The sequence below is a fragment of the Akebia trifoliata genome, chromosome 12, assembly GCF_017979445.1.
Source record: "Akebia trifoliata isolate Shusen 1 chromosome 12, ASM1797944v1, whole genome shotgun sequence".
NCBI lineage: Eukaryota > Viridiplantae > Streptophyta > Magnoliopsida > Ranunculales > Lardizabalaceae > Akebia > Akebia trifoliata.
Window position 1 is genome coordinate 20,281,240 of NC_141386.1, and position 24,681 is coordinate 20,305,920.

At 35.7% G+C, this 24,681-nt stretch overlaps 1 long non-coding RNA gene across 1 annotated transcript in view; it reads left to right on the forward strand.

Moving 5' to 3' along the window:
* The window catches only part of LOC147389042 (uncharacterized), a 41,195-nt gene extending 23,709 nt beyond the window's left edge, over window positions 1–17,486 (forward strand). The window contains exon 3 of the long non-coding RNA XR_015170733.1: window positions 17,007–17,486. This is a non-coding gene — a long non-coding RNA (uncharacterized LOC147389042). The remainder of the gene's footprint in view (window positions 1–17,006) is intronic.
* The last annotated feature ends 7,195 nt before the right edge of the window (window positions 17,487–24,681 follow it).

Sequence of the window (24,681 nt, forward strand, 5' to 3'; positions counted from 1 at the left end):
AAATAAATAAATAAAAAAGACATTTAACAAAAAACATTGAAAAAAAAAATAAATAAATAAAAAAAGTTAAAAAAAGAAAAAAACTTTAAATTTCTTTTAAAAATTAAAAAAAAAACGTTTTTTAAAAAAATTTTAAAAACAAATGTTAAGTAAAGTAAACAATAAAAAACGTAAAAAAAAAATTGAAAAAAAAAACGTTTTCAAAAAATAAAAATAAATAAATAAAAAAGACATTTAACAAAAAACATTGAAAAAAAAAATAAATAAATAAAAAAAGTTAAAAAAAGAAAAAAACTTTAAATGTCTTTTAAAAATTAAAAAAAAAACGTTTTTTAAAAAAAATTTAAAAAAAATAAAATATTAAAAAATTGTTTAAAAAAATTATAAAGAAAAACTTAAAAAAAATTAAAAAAAAAACATTTACGGAAAATTAAAAATTATTAAAAAAATAAAAATATTGTTTTTAAAAAAAATATATAAAAAATAATAAAAAATAAAAAAATAAAAAACGTTAAAAAAAACTTTTGAAAATTAAAAAAAAAACATTTAAAAAAAATTAAAAAAAAACGTTTTAAAGAAAATGTGTTAAAATAATCAAAAAACATTTAAAAAAAAATTTAATTATAACTCTTAGTCTCAACAATTATCAATATACCGTCAATTTAATATTCACAGAAATCTCAAATTATTTGGAATCGCCTAAAAGGGACCCTTGATTGGACTATGATAAAAAAAAAATTGTTTGGATTAAAAAAAATAAAAAATTCTCTTCCATGCTTATTCATGTCTTGATTCGATCTTGATGTTATGAATATTGTGTGTATTTCTTGATCAATAATTGGAATTCATACTCTTGTAATTGGGTCTGGCCTATAGACCCATTTATCTAAAAAAAAAACCCCGGGCACACCCCACCCTACCTTGCACACGCCACATACACGTTTACTGTTTTGCACACTTACACGTCTTATATAGCCAACGTGGCACTAGTGCGTGGCCCGGTCTCTTCGGAGATGCGAGGTCATTCATGAAAACCACAACTCCAGTCACGTACCTTAGGGTATATCAAACTGGAGCATCAATACTATCTAATCAGGTGATTCTGAGAAGTATATTGGTGCACCCAGGCTGGAGCGACCTGAGCCTTTGACCTATTGTGAGCCACACAGTCACATGTCCCGATTGCCAACGTAGTACTAGTACGTGGTCGGTCCCCTCGTGGGATGCCAAACCATTCATGAAAGCTACAACTCTTGACTCGTACCCATAGGTATGTAAAAGATAATCTAAGTATATCAATTGCACTTCTTGGTCAAAATCGGTGCCTAAGCAAGATCTTGCCCCGCTGTACCCTACTGTACGAGGGGGATAGACTACGTCTATTCTAGACGAGGGGTATTTAAGTGGGCCCTTGCTCAGCATCGTGCGCCACCTCTCAACTGGAGATCAAACTGACTGTTTTTGACTTCAGAGAAGTGAGTTGAGGTTTTAGATTATCACATATATGGTATATCAAACCAAGTCATCACGTATCGAGAGATACATAGGTGTATTTGGGCAAGGGTGACCAGATAAAATGCATTGCACGTAGTAAGCTTAGAGTCTAGAAACCTTCCTTGTAGGTCACGACCTGTAACACCCCGGATTTTCAACTCATATCTCGAGGAAATTAAATGGTGAGATTTGGAAGAAAATATCGAATGAAAGACTTAGAGTAAAATACTCGAATATTGCTATGATTAATTTTGAGGAAAACCGACTTTGCCATTAGATTCAAAAGGATCGGAATATATACATTAGCCTGTAAGCAAGTCCGAATTCGAATTCGGATAGAGAAGTTATAGAATCCTCGAATTTCGTGCTAAGTGGGACCCAAAACAGTGGAATTTCGTTAGAGCGAGAATCGAAAAGATTTGATGATACCATTAGATCCGTAGTGAAAAATTATTCGAAATGGTATATTCGTTTGTCATTTTCCGAGTCCGAATAGTTAAGTTACGATCGAAACTAGAAATAAGGGGGAAATTACAAGTATGCCCCTCAGCTTTATTATAAAAAGGGATCTGATTTCTTTTATTTCATTTTCCTCTTCTTCTCTAAGAAAACCCCAAACAACAGCCACTTCTCCACCCTAGGGTTTCGACCCATTTCCGTCAAGTTTGTGAGCGAACGAAGCCGAGTTGAACCTCGACGAAGAAGGCAAAGTTGTCGGCCACGACGAGGGCTACAACTTCACCACCTTTGGTTGTTCATTCTTGTTCGTTTTCTCCATCTTCCATCAAAACCAGTCGGGTAGCTCGAGTAAACCTCCACATCTTCCGTCCGAGGGCTTCATCGAGTTAGGAGCTAGGTCTATACTTCATTTTAGAGGAGAAGGAAAACGTCATTGTCGGATACCTTGCAAACCCTCGCTTGTTTCGCATCCAAGTCAGCCCAACCTCGACTCTCGAGCCACCAACCTTGATCATTGTGTGAGTTTATCACGTTCGACGTCCACAACCAAGTAAGGGACTTCCAATTCTTATTGGTAGCTTTAGATTTCTGAAATGTGCATTTAGGGTTTTAAAACAAAACTTATTGTTTGCATTTAAATCGTAGAAAGTTGTTGTTCGATTTCAAATTCATGGTAGAAGTAGGTGTTTTGCTTATGTTTGATCGAATTTTGATAACAAAATCGTGGGTGGGTAGAATGGTTCGAAGAATGAAAAAGGAAATCGAAAAAGGGATCGAAAAACCCAAAAATCGCGAGTGAGGTTCAGGCTGTAGGCGGGTAGGGTCGGTTCCACCGGCACCTACCGAAGGCATTCTGTCGGTCCCACCGACAGAATGTTGCTTCTGCCACCGACGAAATCAAGAAGCCGTCGAAAAAATTTGTTCTGTCGGCAGGACCGTCGGTCCCACCGACACCTGCCGATGTGTATACTGTCGGTTCCACCGACAGCATATTGATTCTGCCACCGACAGCCACCGACAGACACAGTTCTCTTCAGAACAGTGTTCTGACTCTTGGCTTGACCTCCTCACACCTTATACACTATTTCTCACCCTTTATTTCATTAAAAACATTTAAGTAAATGTCCTCTTTAATTAAAGAGGACATTTACTTTAAGTTCTTTAATGAAATTAAGGTTTTACCCCCCATTTCGGAACAATGGGAATGGTTTTAAGATCCAAATCTCAAAGGATCGAAATCCGAATTTTGGTTTCAAGAACAAAATGTAATTTTCGACGTTTTCGACAAGTTTTCAAAATGTAATAACTTTCGCGTAACTTTGAATTATATTACAAAAACTATATGGTGTCGAATATCGTGATCGAGACTTTCATTTCGAAAAACCCATTTTTAATTTCGAGAACTTTGAAATTTTGAGTTTCTGACACTTAGCCAAATTTCACCAGCTTTCATGATTTTTAGCAGCTTTTGTCCCGTGCATCATCGGGACCTTGTTTGTGAATAAACTTTGAAGGTTTTCAATGGAAAGACCAAAAGAATGACTTTGAAAGATTGAAAATGAATGGTTGATTTGAAAGGATGAAAAATGAGAATGTTGAGAGAATGGGAAAAGGGAATGAACGGTAAAATGTCAGAATCACACCCGCGGGGTGATGTCTACATTTTACATTGTATGTTGTGTGTAGGTTGGTGAAAGGATATCCAGGTTATTAATGAAAGGGTTGCATGTTTATTTCCGATTATGTTAGCGCTTGCGCTGAGTACTGTTATTTATTTTAGGCCGGGTGGCCACAGTTGCATGGTAGGAACTGGATATCCATTCTCAACCCTGTTCGGTTAATTTCTCTTTTTGTTTTAAATGAAAAATCATATATGTACGTAACTATTTTGTGAGCTGTTAAAGGGTTTGCGAATGCCTGAAGGGATAGTGTGTCACATCATTCGGAGGGGTACACTATCCTGGGATGTACGGTAGGGACCACCAAACTCATACGTGGTATGGGACGCGTATGAGAGTGGAGTCACAACTGGAATCCGGGTCTATTCCTTTCTTATCTTTACCAGTGAACGTGTATTGTAAAGGTGGTCGTATACGAGTGGAGTGTCATTTGGGAATCACATGCACGCCTGATAGGCATAGACGAAGATGATTAGTCAGTGATCACTAACAATCTAGTAGTAGTCGAACGTTCTGACACATCGAAAAGAGACCCATTGCTTATGGCCACGTCAAACGGCCAGCCTGAGCCAGATAAATGGTTCCGCAAGCGTGGTAGACACGACCAGCCACAAAATCAGGAACTACGACGTTATTGGGGAATATCATGTCCTGACTGGGAGCGATCCAGTCGTGAATCCCAACTCTTTAATTCCAATACTCCACCACTTGTATTATGTATCTGTTGTTATATTTCAAATTACAAACTGAGAAGCATGTCTATTATTTTAATGTTGTCAACATTATTTGCATAAAATGGAAAGTGTATAAGGAGTATGGATGATTGATGTTATGTGTAATTTTTAAACTGTTTAGTTGCTCATCCCTGGCTATATGTACCAGTTGATCGTATTTTATCTTGTAAAACCTTGCATGTATTAAAATGTTCAGTATGCTTTATTCGATCATACTTAGGAAGGGTTATTAGTAGGAATTGGCTGTGGACTTACTGGGTAACCATTGTTACTCACCCTTTCCTTCCTATTTTTTTTAGTTTCAGCACTTGCAGCTACCAAGGCAGGCGTAGAGTCAGTAATTGAGGAGTATCTGGTCGGTCAGATCGACGATCAGAGTTCATTGCCTGGTGAGCACTAGGGCTACATTTGTTAGAATTGTTAAGTCCAAGTAGTCCATCCACCCAGAAGGACCTTCTCTCTTTGTAGATAATTGTCCCTGAGTTTTCTTTAAGTTTCAATCCAGTTTTTGTCAGTCTTTAAATCTAGTAGTCGAGTTTATCAATCTATGTTTTTCAATTCCAATAAAATATAGAAGCTTCTGATTATAATGCGTGTAATAATGATTTGAGCATAATATCTAACATGAGAAATGCCTCAAAGCTCACTAATCAAACTCGATAAATATTGGAATTAAAGAGTACACTCAAGAAGTGCAAATTGGTGATACATTATCCTCAGGAGAATATGAGAATAGTAAACTTACTTGAGAAATTCAACAATGTTTCTTGCATGATTTCATAAAGATATATGGATGGATCGTATAAAAATATAGATCAAGACATAAAGTCAAGAGTGATTTCAAAGTCAGATTATTGATAAAAAATGATATAGCTGAAAGCATCGACAAAGACACTAAGACTTACAAGTGGATCTATCATGTTTCTCACTCAAAAGAGGAGAGTTTCATTCATAAGAAAATAAAAGATTTTCTCAAAGATTTAGAAGAGTTGAATAGTCAGAAAACTCAATCATACTCGATTTCACAAAAGAAGACCTTACTCGACAGAGCAATCTAGATATCAAATTCCTGAAATTTTGACCAAGTTGAGTAGCATTCATCAAAGGAGGCCTCCTTTGGTCGAACCATTTCCTTGTCCTACCGAAAAAAAAAACTTTCTTTAACACCTCGCAGCCTTTTAAAAAAATAAAAATAAATAGCCTCTTATTTCTAAATCACACCGACCAACCTTGGGAGGGAATCTTAGTATGAACTACGTTTTGACCTGATCCCAAAAGAGAAAAGAAATATTTGGGGTACGTAGGCAACCTGAGAAGTTACTTCAGGCCCGGTCATGCAAAGAATATGTGTATTCTCTTGTCATCTAAAAGGAAAATCCCCTATTGAAAAGTTTAAAAGAAAAGAATGTCAAACTAGGGGCATTAGAACAAAGAATCAAAAGAATTGATAAAAAGAAAAGAATGCCAAACTAGGGGCATTTAGAAAAAAAATCAAAATAATTGACAGAAAAGAGAGAATATCAAACTAGGGGCATTTTGGGAAGTTGAGCCTTATATCTTTTCTTTCTAAACCATATCCTAAGCCCACCTATTGAGTCCTCCTGTATGCTAATTGACTTGGTTAAGGTGCAGGGAACTGAGAATTTGTCGAGTTGGTTATACAAGATCATCAAGAAAAAAAAAGAAAAGCTCGCTAAGTCGAAAATCCGAAAAGGCGATTTAGGCAAAATTTAGGGCATAACCATAAAAAAAGAAAGCCTGCTAGGTTGAAAACTTGAAAAGGCGACCTAGGCAAAAATCAAGGCATTAGAAAAAGAAAAACAATACCTACTAGATTGAAAACCTGAAGAGGCGATCTAGGCAAAAATTAGGGCATCATCAAATGGGAGGAAAAGTCTCATCAAGAAGAAAAATTCAGAAGGAAGCTTGTGCAGAAACTGCAGAACCATTCAAGCCACAATATTTGTTTTTCAGCCAAGAGCTCACATCCAACGAAGACAATGTTGAAGTCGAAAAAAATCAGAAGTCATCTTGAACATTGTAGGATCTTCAATAGTATGTTTACTTGTTCAAGTGTTCGCTACTGGAAGATGTAGAATCATCAACCACTTTGAAGAGAAAGATCATCTATTCTAATATTTATCAAGATTTTTTAAGTCCAGCTCAAGCATTTCTCAAAAATAATAATCAATCCCTTATTGCACATATGATAACCTTAAGAGTCTTAAATTTAAAGGAATGTCAGTTCTTCTATCTGTCATACATCAGAGTCCATATTTTTCAAACATAATCCATTCCATCAGTCTTGTAGTCAAGTTTCAGTTAAAGCCAACCTTGAAACTAAGGGAATTTTTGAAAGTCAGTTAATTCTAAAGTTTTTGTTTTTAATCACATGATAAAAAGAAAATCTTACAAAAGCTTAAAAGTCCGACGAAGTCCAATGATAATTATGAATCCAAATGCATGATAAGCCAATAAAGGCCTGATCATTTAAACTTTGAGCTCTATTTTGAATCATAAAATGAATTAATAGAATTGTTTAAATTTTTATAAATCTAAGCTCGAGAAACGTGACTTAGTAAGTTCGAGTCCGAGAAACGAGACTCCAACTTTTTGAATCATAGAATGAATAGGCTTTTTGAAGTGCCTAAAAACCTAAGTGCGAGTCCGAGAAACTAGACTCTAACTTTTTGAATCATAGAATGAATAGACTTTTTGAAGTGCCTATAAACCTAAGTGCAAGTCCGAGAAACGAGACTCCAACTTTTTGAATCATAGAATGAATAGGCTTTTTGAAGTGCCTACAAACTTAAGTTCGAGTCCAAGAAACGAGACTCCAACTTTTTGAATCATAAAATAAATAGGCTTTTTGAAGTGCCTATAAACCTAAGTGCGAGTCCGAGAAACTAGACTCTAACTTTTTGAATCATAGAATGAATAAGCTTTTTGAAGTGCCTATAAACCTAAGTTCGAGTCCGAGAAACGAGACTCCAACTTTTTGAATCATAGAATGAATAGACTTTTGAAGTGCCTATAAACCTAAGTGCGAGTCCGAGAAACGAGACTTCAACTTTTTGAATCATAGAATGAATAGGCTTTTTGAAGTCCCTATAAACCTAAGTTCGAGTCCGAGAAACGAGACTCTAACTTTTTGAATCATAGAATGAATAGGCTTTTTGAAGTGCCTACAAACCTAAGTTCGAGTCCGAGAAACGAGACTCCAACGTTTTGAATCATAGACTTTTTGAAGTGCCTACAAACCTAAGTTCGAGTTCGAGAAATGAGACTCCAACTTATTGAATCATAGAATGAGTAGGCTTTTTGAAGTGCCTAGAAACCTAAGTTCGAGTCCGAGAAACGAGACTCCAACTTGTTGAATCATAGAATGAGTAGACTTTTTGAAGTGCCTAGAAACCTAAGTTCGAGTTCGAGAAATGAGACTCCAACTTTTTGAATCATAGAATGAGTAGGCTTTTTGAAGTGCCTATAAACCTAAGTTCGAGTCCAAGAAACGAGACTCCAACTTTTTGAATCATAGAATGAGTACGCCTTTTAAGTGCCTTTCGAGTCCGAGAAGCGAGACTCCAACTTTTTGATTCATAGAATGAATAGGCTTTTTGAAGTGCCTATAAATCTTAGTTCGAGTTTGAGAAACGAGACTCCAATAGGATTGTTTAAGTTCCTGTAAACCTTAGCCAGAGTCCGAGAAACGAGACTCCAGCTTTGTTTGAAATATATTGAATTAACAGGATTGTTTAAGTTCTTTAGCCCGAGAAACGTGGCTATAATAGGCTCGAGTTCGATAAATGAGACTCAAACTTTTCGAACTCTAAAAAAGAATTTCAAATAGGATTTAAAGAAGTTCCTACATTGTTATGACTCCAATTACCTTATTATTCGACCTTGCTATGATTGCTTTCGTTGCATAAACACATTTCAATTTTGAATCATTGTTGTCAGTGAGAGAAGATTTCTAGGACCTAACACATTTTTACTCAGTAAGCATCACACCTTTGCACACACGTGCACTTTTTCATTAGTCAGGGAGAATTTTCTAAAATTCAAGGATCTGACACTGTTAGTGAGAGCTCACGCTCGAGGACCTGACAACATTTTTTCGGGGAGAGTTTTACCCTCAAGGATCTGAACACCTCGGCGAATTGCTAAATCAGGCTGCAAAATGAACTGTCACTAGCTTTGGCATTCAGATATCGCACTATCTACCAAAATAGATTTGTTATCTAGTTTGCTTCAACCCTCTGTCAAAGAGGGGCATCTGTAGACACCCCATTTTTGTATCCGCCTGATTAATCAACTCGTCAACCCGATCGCAACGATTCCCAATGATAGATGTTATTTCCATTGCTTTATTTTGTTACCAGAAATGTTTCAGAAATTCGGATGAGGTATCTCGAACTACAAAACATTAGAAATTATGCTACGCTAGGAAAATACGATCCTAGAAACATAGAAATCATCATCTTGCAAACAAAAAAAAGCTTCACGATAAAAATCACTAAAAATTGACCAAATTACCAAAATACCCCTAACATCAAAATAACCCTAGAGCCTACATTACGCTTAGGAAAACTCTTTCGAACACATAAAATAACAAATTGGAACCAAATAAATCATTTCACCAATTTTCACAAAATTTGATAAAATTACGAAAATGCCCCTCATAAAGTTCACAACCATTTCACACACAAAAAACTTCATAAATGACACAAACTAATATTTCCATTGAATTCCTTATGAAAAATCGATTCTAAAACATCCTAAAACATTAAAAACTGACTTAAAACGTGAAAAGTACTCTCTGGGGGCAAAACGATAATTTCACAATTTTCATAATTAAAAATTTTGAAATTAATAAATAAAATATTAAATAATTAAATTAAAACATTAATGAAATTAATTTAAAAATTTTGAACTAAAAAAATCGATCAATTGGGCTCTCATGAAAAATTGTTGAGGGTTCGTGAGATATTTCTTTAAGGACCCCTCCATTTGGGGGTCCAAAGAATTAAAGATATAATAAAGGAGGGTTCTACAAAAATTTAAAGTTAATCAAGCAAGACTAAAGTCAAGGTATTAAAGTCAATCGAGTGAGACTGAAGTCAAAATTAAAGTCAATTAAGCAAGACTGAAGTTAAGATATTAAAAGTCAATCAATTAAGACTAAAGTCAAAATATTAAAAGTCAATCAAATAAGACCAAAAGTCAAAACCCTAATAGAGTTCTAATTAAATAATAACTCTATTTAATAGAGTTCTAACTAAAATACAACTCTACCTAAAATAATTCTAATTAAAATACAATTCTACCTAAGACAATTCTAACTAAAATACAACTCTACTAAAAGAACTCTAATTAAACACTAACTCTATCTAAATCAACCCCTAAAAAAATCTATAAATAGAGGTGCTCACACCCTATTTTCGTATTAAATCATAAACCTTAAGAGAAGTAGGTCTAAAAGTCCCCCTAGCCTCCCATAAACCCTAGTTTTGGAGCCCCAACTCCTTACCTAACATCCCTTCTTCGATTTTAACATAAAAAACACCTAAAAGTCCTTCAAAAACACCCCAAAATAGATAACAAAATTCAAAAAATCCAGATCTAAGGAAGAGATACCTTGCCTCAGAGATCCGAAATCAGATCCGGAGACAGAACCAAGTAAGGAGAACGGTACAAGGAGCAGTTTTATTGAATCTGAGGGAATATAACCGTTGCGTTCAAAGGTAAAGTCTTTTTTATTTTATTTTATTTTTTTTCCTTTCTTTTTCTATCTAGGTTTTTGTTTGCAATGTAGACTTATTTGGGTTAAGTAGAGACCGGCATTGGCCGGACGGGGTTGGTGCCTAACACCTTCGAACCCCGTAATGTGATCCCCGGATTCAGTTTTTCTTCGTAGATTAGTATATTTGCCTTTTAAAGTCAAAATTTGGTTCCTAGACCGTAATAACTAGGTGGCGACTCCCAAACCTCAAAGGTCAAAAGCGGATCCGCGCACCCCGCGGATCGAGGACGCTTTCAACTATCTATTGAATTGGGTTCCAAGTCGATGTACTAGTCAAACGCATTGCCACAGAGGAAACGAACGAATTGTTTCACCATGAAGTCACCGAATGTACCCGGCGTTATTGCAAGTTTCGATGAAATGGGCAATATGTTGCTTTGGATTGCCTTTTCCTTCGAACTGTTGGAATTTTAGTGGTTGATATCCTGCCGGAAGACGCATTTGTTTGATGTGTTGAGTGTAGGATTTGGAGTAGACTAATGAGGACTGTGGCATGCCCCCATACTGAGCACGAATGGTGTCAGTAATCATTGCTTGTAGTTGTTGAATAGAAAACAAAGTGACACACCCCTGTGGTGGATCTCGAGTAGCCTTTCGTGAATCAGAATAGTTTGCTCGTTGTTGTTCTTCATGCGGAGCCTCGTATGCTTTAGGGGTGATCTTGGAGGATGTGAGGGTCCAGCACTCGATTAATTGTCTTTGTCTTTCTGCTCCAAACGGCTAACTAGCGTTGCAATTTGGATATCTTTGTCTTCCATTGCTTTTGTTAACTTATTAATGGTGTCTGCAATCTGAGCAACATGTTCCTCCATCGTTAGCGCTCCAGCTGTCATCACTGCTCTGATGGATGTATGAGTTTGTGACGGAGAAGTGATCGACAAAGATCTAGACGATCCCTCGCTTGACTTCGAATCAGATCTAGAATCTGACGAGTCGTCTTCTATCACGTCCGCCCATGATTCCTTCGTGGTAAGTGCCATTTTTGTGGCATTTTTCTTGGAGTGATGCTGGAGAGGCTCCATTACCTTGATTCCACCACTTTTTATCATTGTTCGTGTCACATGATGATCGCGACTAATAACCTGATCAGATTCAAGATTGGAAGAAAGGATTTTCTTATCTTTCTCAGTAGCGGCAAATGCGATAGCGGTGACGTTGTGAGATGCCATCAATACTTTAGGTAATGTTCTTATAGTTGACTGAAAGATGAGAGGTTTAGAATGTCCCTCCAGGCGTGCCAGAAATTTATCGATAATAAATTTCTACGTATCTACCTCGAGATCCGTGAAAAATAATCATAAATAATTTTATTGATTTTTGATGAAAAGCAGATACATATTTCAGTGTTTCCTCTGATTAATAGTCAAGTACAAAAACAGTGATGATGACGTATGTAGCATTTTCTTTTCTCTAGGCTTCGTACTTTATCGGCTAAGAATGATGCTTTGACGTTGGCTTTGCTTTGTGCTTGATCTTCTGTAAAGGCTTCTGTAGATCTTCTTCTCTCCGGGCTTCGTGCTTTATCGGTTGAGAAGATTTTTTTCTTGATTTTCGGAGAAGGGCTTTATGCTTGATCTTCTCTTTAGTCGGAGTCCGGATCTCTGAAGAACCTTGCTTTGTCTCTGGAGGAGGGCTCGAGAGCTTCTTCTTCTCTAGAGGGAGAGCTTTTGTCTTTTGAGAGAAAGTGATCCCGCTCCCCCTCTCAATGAGAGAGGCTATTGTATTTATAGACTTAAGGTAATTTAGCTTTCCAATTATACCCTAACTTAAAGAGGTTTAATTTATTTAAAAGGCTAAATTTGTCCAAATCCAATTTTAAGGATTTAATGGATCATTATTGGGCCGAACTCATTTGTTTGGGTGTAGGGCCCAATATTTAATGTGCGAATCACTTAATTTTTATTTAGAACATGGGCTTTATCTGCGAAAACCCAAATCCAGACTTGTAAGAGGCATGTTCCCATTTAATGGACTCAATTTGGATTTGAGGCCCATTATGAAATTAGGGATTTTTATTTATAAAATTTGTAAAGGCCTCCTCAGAATTTTGGTGCCTACAATCACATTACTAAATAATTTTTTAGATATTTTTGTTGTGCCACAATTTAATCCAATTTCAGTGATAGATGAGATGGTCAAAGAATTACATGGTGCTAACCTTATCTAGAAGTTAGATTTACATCTTGGTTATCACTAGATCTCCTGATGTGCAAAAGACGACATTCAAATTTCATGATGAACATTAAGAATTCCTTGTCATGTTTTTTTAAGTTTGAGAAACGTACCCTCCACATTTCGATGGGGTATTTTGACCCTACTCACGCAAATTCATTTTTGTGTTTTTTGATGACATTTTGGTGCATAGTAAAACTTGGCAAGAACACGTATATCATCTACAAGCTAGTTTTGAATTATTCAGGCTACAACAACTCTATGCCAAGCGTTCCAAGGCTAGCAAAAATTGTAGTATTTGGAACACATCATTTCTAGCCAAGATGTTGCCGTTGATTATAATAAAAAAATCAAGGACATGACGAATTGGCCCAAGCCCAAGACTTTAAAAGCCTTGCGGGGTTATTTAATCCTATCTGGATACTACCCAAGGTCTGTGAAAGATTATGATAAGATCAGTCGTCCTCTTAGTCAAATTCTCAAGAAAACTCTTTTCAGTGGATCGAGGAATCTGAATGTGACTTTGAACTATTGAAAAAGAGGTGATGACCCATCGATTCTAGTCTGGCCCGATATTTCAAAAACCTTTTGTTGTCGAAAGTGACGCTTCAAGGGCTGGAATTGGCGATGCTCTAATGCAAGTGGGAAAGATAATTGTATTCATTAGCAAGTAGAGTTGTCAATGGGTACCCATTTAACTGAAATTAAATCGAACCCAGAATTGAAAATCCCAATTCTGGTTCCTTTTTTATTGGAATTGATTAGAACCGGATCTAAAATGGAATCGAACTGATAGGAGGGGAAACCATTAGGTTCTATCCGACGGGTACCCAAAATTGATTTATTTTGTCATTTCTTTTTATACTATAAGATGATTTAAGGTATTCTTTTATTTCAAAATGAATGCATGTTATATAAAATTCTTCTATTTTTCATATTAACTATGTATTAGAGCTTAAAACAAGCTATCTCTTCTAAAAATATATTACTTGTGGAGAAGATGAATTTTTATTTTTGAAAAACATCATTAACTTACATATATTAATATTTTAATTTTTAAAGAAAAAAAGTATATAATGACTTGAAATACTTTTTTTTCTCATTCGATTTTTGAGAATCGAAACTAATGGGTACCCGTGCTTTGTTAGCAATTCTGGTTCCGATTCCATTTATTTTGGAATCAAACCGTCAAGAATTGGAATCTAAAAAAATCTAATGGTTATGGTTTTAAGTAGGGATGTCAATGAGTACCCATTTAATCAAAACTGAACCAGAGCCAAAAACCCCGGTTCCAGTTCCCTTTTTATTAGAAGCGATTAGAGTAGGGTCTAAAATGGAACCAAACTGATAGGAACTAGAACGGTTAGGTTCTATCCAATGGATGCCCTTGGGTACTCGGAACCGATTTTTTTTGTCATTTGTTTTGATATCATAGATGATTTAAGATATATATTTTTTTTAATTTCAAAATAAATGCATGTTGTATAAAATTCTTTAATTTTTTATATATGTAGATACGCGGGCTTCGAAACCTTTGGGAAATGTTTGAACTCATCTACACGGGTTTAGGAGTTGTCACCATCCAATTAAAATGTGAATGGACATTATAAAAAATTATTTTCTTAAAATATGTTTTTTATCTTGTAGTGACTCGCATATCCAAAAGATGAAGGAAATGCTTTTCTTAGAGATTTATGATAAAGAGGTTCGGTTGAGGGATAAGAAATGTGTTAGGCACCTTGTCCCACCCATCCTAAGATGATTACCAATATACGACCATAGATGTGATTTTGAAATATTAACTTATTTAAAAAAAAAAAAACTAAGAAAAATCAACTATAGTTTTATTTTGAAAATGGACAAATCAATATGATGAGCAAGCCCTTACTAGAAGTAAGTACTTGCTGGAATTTTTTGTTAGCCTAAGATTTTAGTGAGAACCCATGAGGATTTCACCTTATTTTGGATCCAAAAGCTGTTTTAGAGGTAATGTGCTCACTTGGGAGCATTTTGATTGTTGGTTTAACCTTTGCAGGATGTTCATGAGTTTGACACCACCATAAGAAGGCTAAAGACCTTATGCATGCCATGTGTCCATTTTGAACTGTTCTTGTTAGCTTAGGGATTTAGATGTAGATCTAGGTAGATCCACACCATTGAACCATAATTATTTTAAAACAATGTGAATGTGTGCAAAGTATATGTATGTGATGGACTCATCAAGAGAAGATTACCTCCAAGGATGGTTTACTCTTTAACTCTATTGCCACCAAAGAAGTAAAATAAGAAAAATTAAGAAACTTAAAGTGCAAGTAAAGTAAAGAGATTATAACTTCTACACTATAAATTTAAATTGCATGGACATAAAACAAGAAAAGGAAAAAAAAACCTAAACTAGTACTCTTAAAGAGCTTATTAAGGGCTTATAGGAGGAGATTGCTTCTAGGAGGTCTTACTCTACTTCCTATCCTCACAAAACAAATATAAGATCTACATTATTATAAAGAAGGCAACTATGAAATAAACTTGCTAGAATGTAAAGAAGAGGGGGGTTAGATTGAAGGGGGAGTTTAGAAAGGTAGACAAGAGGGTTCGACCCCACCTTAGTTTTCTTATTTTTCTCTCTTTCTTCTTCTTCTTCTTCTTTCTCCTTGGTTTGAACTTCTTGGAGGTTTTCAAGAGATTTAAAGAGAATAAGGAGGTTTAGAGAGGTTTGGGAGAATTTGAGCAGAATTTTTTATCACATTTTTTTTCCTTTTCTTACCTTGAATAGTAGTCCTATTTATAAGTGTTTGAGAGACCCCCTTGGGGAGAAACTTGTCCCAAATCTTGGAGTTCCCAATTTTCTCAATAAAACCTTCATAGGAAATTCAAATGACCTCTACTTCCATTGGACTTAAAGGTCTTTCACTCACCTAAGGTCTCACCAATCATGATGAGGGTACGATTGTAGAAGGTCCTAGTTTATAACGACTTCTTTGAGGAAGGTAGAAGGGTTTTAGATTTTTGGCTTTGGGTCAAATCTTGGAAAATTAGGCTAGATGGCATATAAATAAGGATGAGGGTTTTGGGTATTAAGATCATCTAGTACAACTAACTCTCTAACAACCTAGGGTTAATCTAGTCTTTGCTTACAAGTTTTAGAGAATTCTATGGGTTAGGAAAAATTTTCAACACCTCTAGAACTTGATCTAATTACATTGATTCTCATAGAATTGAGGATAAACCTAGGGGGCGTAAGTGTAAACTACCTAGATTAGGTACTAACAACTTGGGGTTAGGGTAGTAATTACACTCATGTGGGGATCAAATTGACTAAGGGTCATTGTTAGAAGAAAATAAAAATTTACAAGATCTTGGTGGAAGGTTTGTTATGAGATTGAATTAAGGGTAAAATGGTAAAAATAAGGACTCTCTTGAAGGAAAAATTAATTAGAAAGTAGGTTAAAGGGTAATTAACCCTCACAAAATTCAAGTGCAAATGGGGTTCAAGATTGCCTAATAGAATTGGCTTTAGGTGATCAATGGGCAGTGCAAAATTTCCTTCTGGCCGTTGGTTACCTTCTTACTGTTCAAACTTTCCTTTGGCCATTGGTGACCTATATCCTAGCTAAAAATTAAGCTTGGCCATAGGTTACCTCCATACTATGCAAATTTATCTTCTAGTTATTGGTATCCTATGGACAGGTTAAAAAATAAGCCTGGTTGTTGGTTATTTCCATACCAGGTCAAAAACACAAATTTGGTTAGTCTCTTGGCTCAATGTGGGGCCCTCGCGATCATTTGAAAATCAAGTCTAATCCTTTCTTGAAAAGCTTTTGGATGCCCTCGAGCTCGGTCTAGGAAAAAATGGGGTATCTACAGCTAACCCTTTTTGTGAGAGTTGCATGTAGCAAATTACAAAAATGTAGATTCAAATTCCTTTTTGTTTGACCGAGCTCGAGCTTGCTTGCTTGTTCACATCTTACTTTAGTGAACTCAGATTAAATCTATTAAAATAAAGAGTTGGTCTTCCCAAGCTCTGGGTCTGACAAGGATTACACCTAAAATTCTATGCTTCTTGGCTCGATGTATGGCTCTTGAAGCTTTTGAAAAGAACAAGTTTCGTAGCACGATGTAGGACTCTTGAAACTATTTGGTAAAATATATAATTTTGAAAGTAAGGATTTCAATATGTGTTCACTTTGGTAGAAGTTGATTTTATAGTTGGATTCGATAAAACTTTTCAAGACAGGATTTGACTTAAGTATTTTTCGATGATTGCACGTCCGCAAACGAAGTTATGGAGTAAAGAGAATTTTACTTGAATTTCATATTTGAAAAGGTGACTTAGGTTTTGAACACACACCCTTTGGGGACCTCAAGTTCTTATTACTATGCCACACTTTTGTTGGGTTTGGGTTCGAATACTCGCCCATTGAAGGACTTCAAGCTCATCACTCTGTCACGTTTTCGATAGACAAGACACTACTCGATTCATCTTCAAGAATTTCTTACTCTTGACTTTTTGCTTTCCGCATGCTTGGATATGAATTCTTCCTTCCTTTTGAGTCTTGTTCCTGTGCCAAATATTTTTTTTAGCCATAAGTAAGGTACGGTCAGACTACACTTTTTTGCTTGGCATTTGGTTACATCCATACCAGAACGATTTTTTTGCTATATCAGGGAGCTTCTGGGAGCAGTACTCCTTATATTCCAGCTAGTACCTACCGGACACCTTATTACCTAGAGCCACCTATCGAGCCGCATCGGACACAATGCTACTTGGGAAGTAGCAAAGACTAGCCACACCGGGATTATAGACTGTTGACTTACGGAACCATCAAGGCCCCAAACCACTTATGTTGCTAATGAATCTGATTGTTCAGCTAAGCTAGAGCCAGAGCCTAAACCAGAAGTTGATAGGGAGACCGAGCCAGAACTTGAGCTTGAGGTAGAGCATGAGCCAACTACTGAGTTGGAGCCCGAGCCTCGACAATTCTTTGGCGAGATATTCTATCGCGATACCAAAAAGATTTCTTGGTTGAAATGAGCATTGTTTTTTTGTTGTTGTAGTAAACAGACTACATACCTTGTAAACTTGTATGTATTTGTAAGACCTTTTATTTTTTTTATACCTAGACCTGTCGATTTCATTTTGCAAAATTTGTCAGGTTAGGTCCAAAAATGTGAAAGGAAGGGGGGGGGGGAACTCCCTAGGGAATTTATGACCAAAATTATAGAAAAATAGCAAGTCATTTTTTTAATTTAATTTTTTTTTTGTTCTAGCTGTTGGTTACTAATGACCAATTCAAAATTTTGTTCTAACCGTAGGTTACTTATGGCCAGTGCAAAATTTTGTTTTGGCCATTGGTTACCTATGACTTGTGAAAATTTTTGCCCTAGTATGGGTAAGGTATGGACCATAACTTTTCTCACGTTTTAAAGTTCGAAAAATGATCTTTTGCATAAAAAAGTTGTAATTTTGTTAAAAAAGGACTTGTTATTCTTCTTTCGAAATTTGCTACTCTCTTGCCTTGAATCAAAGATGGAACACACCAATGAGATTGGGGAGGGATCTAATGTCTCAGGTCTCACTTTCCTTAATTTGAATCGGTATTCTATTGAAGAAAATCACATAACTCTATGGATTCAATCTATTACCATGGATGAATAGTTGAGATGGATTGGTGAGAACAAGTTAGGGTTTGTTCTTTCCTTATATGTGGTGGAAGTGAAATGGGATTTTATTGAAGTTATGATCGAGTGTTGGATTCCAGATTCTAATGTATTTCGATTTGGAGATTAAGAGCTTACGCCAACTATAAAAAAAGTTGAGAGGATTTTTGGGTTATATTTTTCACACAAGGTAGACTTCCCTCCTTTACGTCCTAGCTATAGGAATGAAGTAGCACAATTTCTTGGAATCCATCATTCTAAGCTAGAGAAGTTAGATGGGGATTCTACTTTAATTTGGTTATCGAAACCTTATACCTTTGAACACACTTTTTCAGGTGCTAAGCATAATGTCCGATTTAATGCTTTATCTTTGATGGTTGTGAATCAAATCTTGTTTCTTAGAAGTGATAACCTAATGGTCCTTCCTTGATGAGCATAATCACTCAAGTCCGTGAAGGTGGTCCGTTAGCTCCGATGATTCTGACTAAGCTCTATAGAGCTTTGACAGTTTGTACTGTTGAGATACGTCATTTTTTCTCGGGATGTGCACCCCTTTTGCAAGTAAAACAAAAACACACTTATTTTAAATCATTTTTTCAAAAAATTTATAAAATTTTAAATTTGTATGGATTTTTGTTTTAAAAATTTATTTTTAATTGTTATTTGATTATTTCCTTGTTCCAATGGAGCTTTGGCTTTTTGATCATCTTTTCTCTGTCGAAGCGATGGAACATCCTTTATCTTATAGTGCCAATTTGGTTTTCATGATGTCGACAGGAGAGTATCCGCTCTTCGTGGTGGGAAAGGAGAATTGGTACACTTATCTTCAATCTGTCGATGAAAACATGATTAGATGGGTAGGGTCTTTCCAACATTCTGTCCAACATTCTCTATCTTTTAGTAACTATCGATTCCTAGTCTTGATTGGTTTGTTGGGGTCTATGCACTATTTCTTATTTCGAGTCCTCCGTCAGTTAGGTCACATTTAGGGAGTCCATTGTCCAGAGGACTTTAGTGACTTGATTAGATATTTCGACTCTTCAAACACCCATTTATGAGATCAACTTTGTAGGCTCTAGCAAAATATGGAGATTCTTTATGCTCCTATTTTTGCTTCTCATGATTTCATTTGATACCAATCCTGGCTTAGATATTTGATGGGTGGTCGTCCTCTTCCTACTCCTAGTCCCCATCTTAGTCCATGCGTTTCTTGCATCCACGACTACTATGATAGAATTAAGAAGCTTCGAGTAGATCATTGTTGTATTGAGTGTATTTGGGTACAATCTGAGCAAAAGTTACAATCTCACATTGATTGCTTGAGTGTCGCTTTAAGCAATAGTGAGACTTTGAGACGTAGCGATGCTGAGAGGTACCAGACTAAGATTGATGATCTTAGGATGAGGCTAAGCTCTAGTACTCATGTTGACGACATGACATCATATCTAGTGAGTCGAGATCCCTCTGATGTAGACAGAGTGATTATCGATTTGGTGGCTAGAGTCTGTGATTTGAACTTCGCCTAGATGTTTCTTATGTTTCCTGTAGTTAGATGAAATTTTCTTATATTTCTATATCTTTATTTTCTGTACATTTGAGTGAAAGGATGTAAAATTATGCAGTGAATGGAAAAATAGTTTTTTTTTAAATATTATTGGCCTCAAATATATCTACATTTTGTTTTGAAAATTATTGTTTCCGCACTTAGTTCTTTCAATTCATATTTTCCAATATGGGGATGCCGATCCTTTTATAGATGAAAGTTGAAGGCCTAGAATTATTCTTTTAGTAAGTTTCATATCCATCAAGGTCTCTTACTAATTTTAAATAATATTAACAATTCTAATGATATTGGGTTCTTTAATATTGATATTCATTATACATATAGAATCCTTGTGCAATTAAATAACCAAAAACCGTGAAGTCAATGGGCCACACGTTATAGAATTCTAGCACTCTAGGTTTGTTGTAGCTACTCACCATTTCCACAAGAGTTTGGAATGATATGTCCATGGAATTTTTTGAAGGATTTCCACTCTCTTATGTTAAGAATATCTTTTTTGTTGTGGTAAATCAGCTAACTAAATATACTCACTTACTTCCATTAGTATATCAAGAAATGTTGCCCAGGCCTTCTTTGATAATGTCTTCAAGTTGAACATCACGCCTTCAACCATTGTCAATGAAAGGGATGTAGTAGTTTTCACAAGTAAATTTTGGCACAAATTATTTTAGCTATATGGCACTTAGTTGAAGATGAGCTCTTCATTTCATCTACAAACAGATAGACAATCTAAAGTTGTCAACCATTTTCTCAAGAATTATCTACATTGTATGACTAGAGATCGACCAAAACTATGTGCCAAATGGCTTTCCACTACTGAATGGTGGTATAATACCACCCATCAGTCTACTAGATTTACTCCATGTGAAGCCATCTATGATCAACCCCCAACCTACTCATATTAACTATATTCTAGGTGATTCTTTTGCAGCCATTATTGATCAAGGCTTGCTTTATCGTGAGGTTATTATACATTTACTACGTGAACATTTGTAGCAAGCATAAAATCAAATAAAGAAATAAGTTGATTCTTGTCGCATTGACCATGAGTTTCAAGAAAGTGATTAGATCTATTTGCGTTTCCAGCCACAACGAAAAAAACCCGATTGCTTTACGCCGAAATTTAGAGTTAGCTTCAAGGTATTTTTGCCCTTATCGTATCCTTTAAAGAATTGGATAGGTTGCCAATAAGCTAGAGTTGTCGGCCTCTTTTCCAATTCATATCATTTTTCATGTTTCCTTCTTAAAAAAGAAAGTGGCTAAATGAATGGTTCCTCATATTCAGCTTCCATTGGTAGGAGAGGAAGGACAAATTCGACTTGATCCAGTGGAAATTTTAGACTTAAGGCAAATCAATAGAAACAATCAAGCAGTCACTCAGGTTTTGGTTCATATCTAACTCCTTTGTTGAAGATGCCAGATGGGAAGATTGGCAATAGATTGCACGCAAGTTTCCAGCATTCCAACCTTGATACAAGCAAATTTTTATTTAGTTATTGAGGTTGATTATATTTACATTTTTTGTTATCCAGTTGTTGAGTCTTATAAGGTTTGCTTTATTATTGCTTAATAAGAAAAAAGGTTTGCTTTATCATCAAATTTTTAGAGTTCGATTAGGAGATGAAGTCCTACTAGTTTGTTGGAGTTATTAAGAGCCCATTTGCATAGAAAGTGGAAAGTACTTAGGAAGAAAATAACTTTTAGACAGTAAGTAGAAAGTAATTTCTGTTTGCTTTTTAAAAAATAAAGATTTTTAACTTTTTAAAAGTAGTTTTTAAAAATGAATTCAAATAGATTTCTTGTTAGGAATTTAGGGAGCGTACCTATTAAATGCAGTGGAAATCCAAACCTAGAATTGTGTCATATTGGGTCGATCGTTAGAGATCCAAAAGTCCAAACACTCGTTGCGTCAACACTACTAAAGTAGTCACAATGATTCCACGCCTTAAACCATTGGGTCCTTGATAGAAACTCAGAAACCTGTGAAACTTAGAGAGGTAAGGGAATTGAGAGAATTTCTGATTTTTTTTATTGATCTTTTTCACATATGATTTTACTCCTATTTATAGGGATAAAATAGATAATGAGATTGCAGACTCCTAATCAAATAGGGACTCAATTTTACTAGGACTCTAATTATTAAAAGTGTCCTAGCATACGTATGTAGACACCCAAATTTGAGCGGGCCCTCGAAGCAAAAATGCCAAAAAAGATAACAAAATTGCATCGGGCCCTCAAAGTCCAAACTTCCAAAAGCTCTCTCTCTTTCACTAAATGGTCCAAGCCTACTCACGTAGCCCATGGACCCAAAGCCATCTTTCTATACTCCTAAACTCAACCCAACATAAACTCAATCCAACATAAACCCAACCCAACCTAAGCCCATCACCTAAAAACCTAAAACTATCTTATTCTACAACCCAACCTAAGCCTATCATCAAAAGCCCAACTCAACTCTATCCAACATCACCACCAATCACCTTGATCATCTAGGTGGGAAACATGTCACCACCTCAACTCACCTCCCTTATCTAATCACCTACCCCCATCACCTTTCTTTAAACCATTCATCTAACCTATCACTTCTCTCCAAAATCACCTCAACCCATATCCTACCCTAACCTAATCTATCACCATTCTCTAACACCATCAACCACCCACATCACAACCCATATCTCCTATACCCTAATCTATCACTTCTCTAAAAAACCCTCCACCAACTTACATCACAACCCACACCTCCCATACTCTTATCTTTAATCAAACAACTACCATCACCTCGTTATCTCATCATCTTTGTAACATGTCATCATCCCCTCAACTCTCCCAAAATCCAATCAACCAACCTCTTACACTACTTATCCCCCTAAATCTAAACACCTTACCTCTTCCATCAACCTAACACTCAATCAAACACCTAACACCTTACACCCCCATTCTCTCCATCAACCATCACTCACCTCATCTCATCAAATACTCTACCCAAATGGATTTGGGTAAGATCCAAACCATTTGGGTCAAAATACAATCCATTTCCCTCATTACACAACTACCCTCACTTCCATTTCAAATTTCATATCCTTCATCTCTAAAACCCATGCCATTATCCATTCTTCCAATCTTTCCCCACATTATCCCCTAAAATAACTCCTCAACTTCTATAAAAATCCCTCCATTCTCCCCTCAAAACACCTAATAAAAAATTAAGAAAAATACTTTCAAAAATCACAACTCTCTCAACTCTCTACTCTTACTCTACTCACTAACAACCCTCAATTCTTCCAACTTATTAACTCAACCCTCAACTATCAAAAGTCTAGCTCTCCATTATATCAAGATCAAGAAAAGAAGACAAAGAAGATCAAATCAAGTTCAAGGTAGGAATGGATTACGAAAAAAGAGAAAAAGTTTTTCTCCCCCCTTTCACCCCTCCAACTTTCCCTATTCTACTCATCCCCTTTTTTCTACACTTTTGCACATACCACAATGGTTAGAATCACCAAAGGGCCCCTTTTTCAATAAGGGTGCCCTCAATGGTTTAAACCAACATTAAAGCCCCTCATATTTGAGGGCCTATATCGGATCTTTCTGACTTTTATTTTATTTTTTTGTTTTAATATCAAAATGGACCGAATATGAGGTTACCACCAACGGTGGATGGAGTAGGGTGCCTAACACCTTCCTTACTTCATAAATGAACCCCCTTATCTTGAATCAAAGGTTGGACCAAAAGTACTTTATCCATACGAGAGTCATCAAATGACAAAATGACATGTTTTTTTTTGAAAAATACAACTTCGGGTGACCATTCACACCCTTTTCGAAATATGAATGGTGGCGACTCCAAAACAACTCCAAAGTGGAAGGATATTTCAAAATGATGAAATTCCTGTGTCCACAGCTTGGCGACTCCACTGGGGACCAAGACTAGTAGGTCCGACCCTCTTTCAATTCGGTCATTGTTTCTAAAAAAAAAATGTTTCTGTTTTGCATTTGTGCTTACCTTCTAACATTTTTCATGTCTATTCTTTTTTATTTTTGTTATTGTCATTGGAGAATGCTTGTAATATTTACTTATTTCATGTTTTGTATATTTATTTTATTTTGTTAGACAAGGAATGTAAGGATGGATACATTTTTCAAAAATGCACACGCACATGCACATGCGATTCATAACCCAATGCACAAGCCACCCCAATTCTTGTTAAATTTCTATCCCCGGATGCCAGTATTCTCAACCCCCCGAGATCATTATTTTGGGTAGCGGGTGTAGACACCCCATTATTGCATCTGCCTAATTCGACAATTCGTCACCCGATTTTGGTGGATTCCTAATGATGAATATAAAAGAACTCGAAGCGCTTGTGAGTACTGCTTGGTTCCTTCTGTTTCTAGTTTCTTTTCATCCTCCCTACTCGTCACGACTTGACCTAGAAAAACGCACGCTTCTTAGGATCGCTACATCTTACACCCGACTTAACAAGTACGTACGCATAGGTTCGCTACACATTTCGATAATTTAGAGACCTCGCTACGCTAGGAAAATATGGATTGAGATTTAGAAACAAACACACAGGGACTGAAAGAAATCTCACGCAGAAATTCCTAAAAATTTTAAAAAATCATCAAAATGACGAAAATACCCTTCATAAATTTCTGATGTCCGCGAAAAGTCTCAAAAGTACCTCCATTACAGTCAGAACGTGATTTCGAGTCTAACGGGATCCAAATCGATGAAAACAGAAAAATTTAAGAAAAATCGTCAAAAATCGAAAAAAAATGACCATAACGCCCCTAACATCTAATCCTAACATAGAGACCTTGATCCCTAGGAAAATAAAACTCAAAATAAAAAAATTAAACCAAAATAAAATTTAAATTGAAAATTAAACAAAAATCCTAAATTTAAAATTAATTTAAAATCGTAAAATCAAATTAAATTTTAATACAAAATAAAAATTACATTGTCAAGAAACCGATTAAAATACAAAATCAAAATTAAAATCAAATTGAAAATCAAGTTAAAAATGACTCAACCAATTAAAATGTAAAATAGAATTAAAATTTTAAATCAATCAACCGAATCGACCAACCAAAAATGTAATTAACAAATTAAAA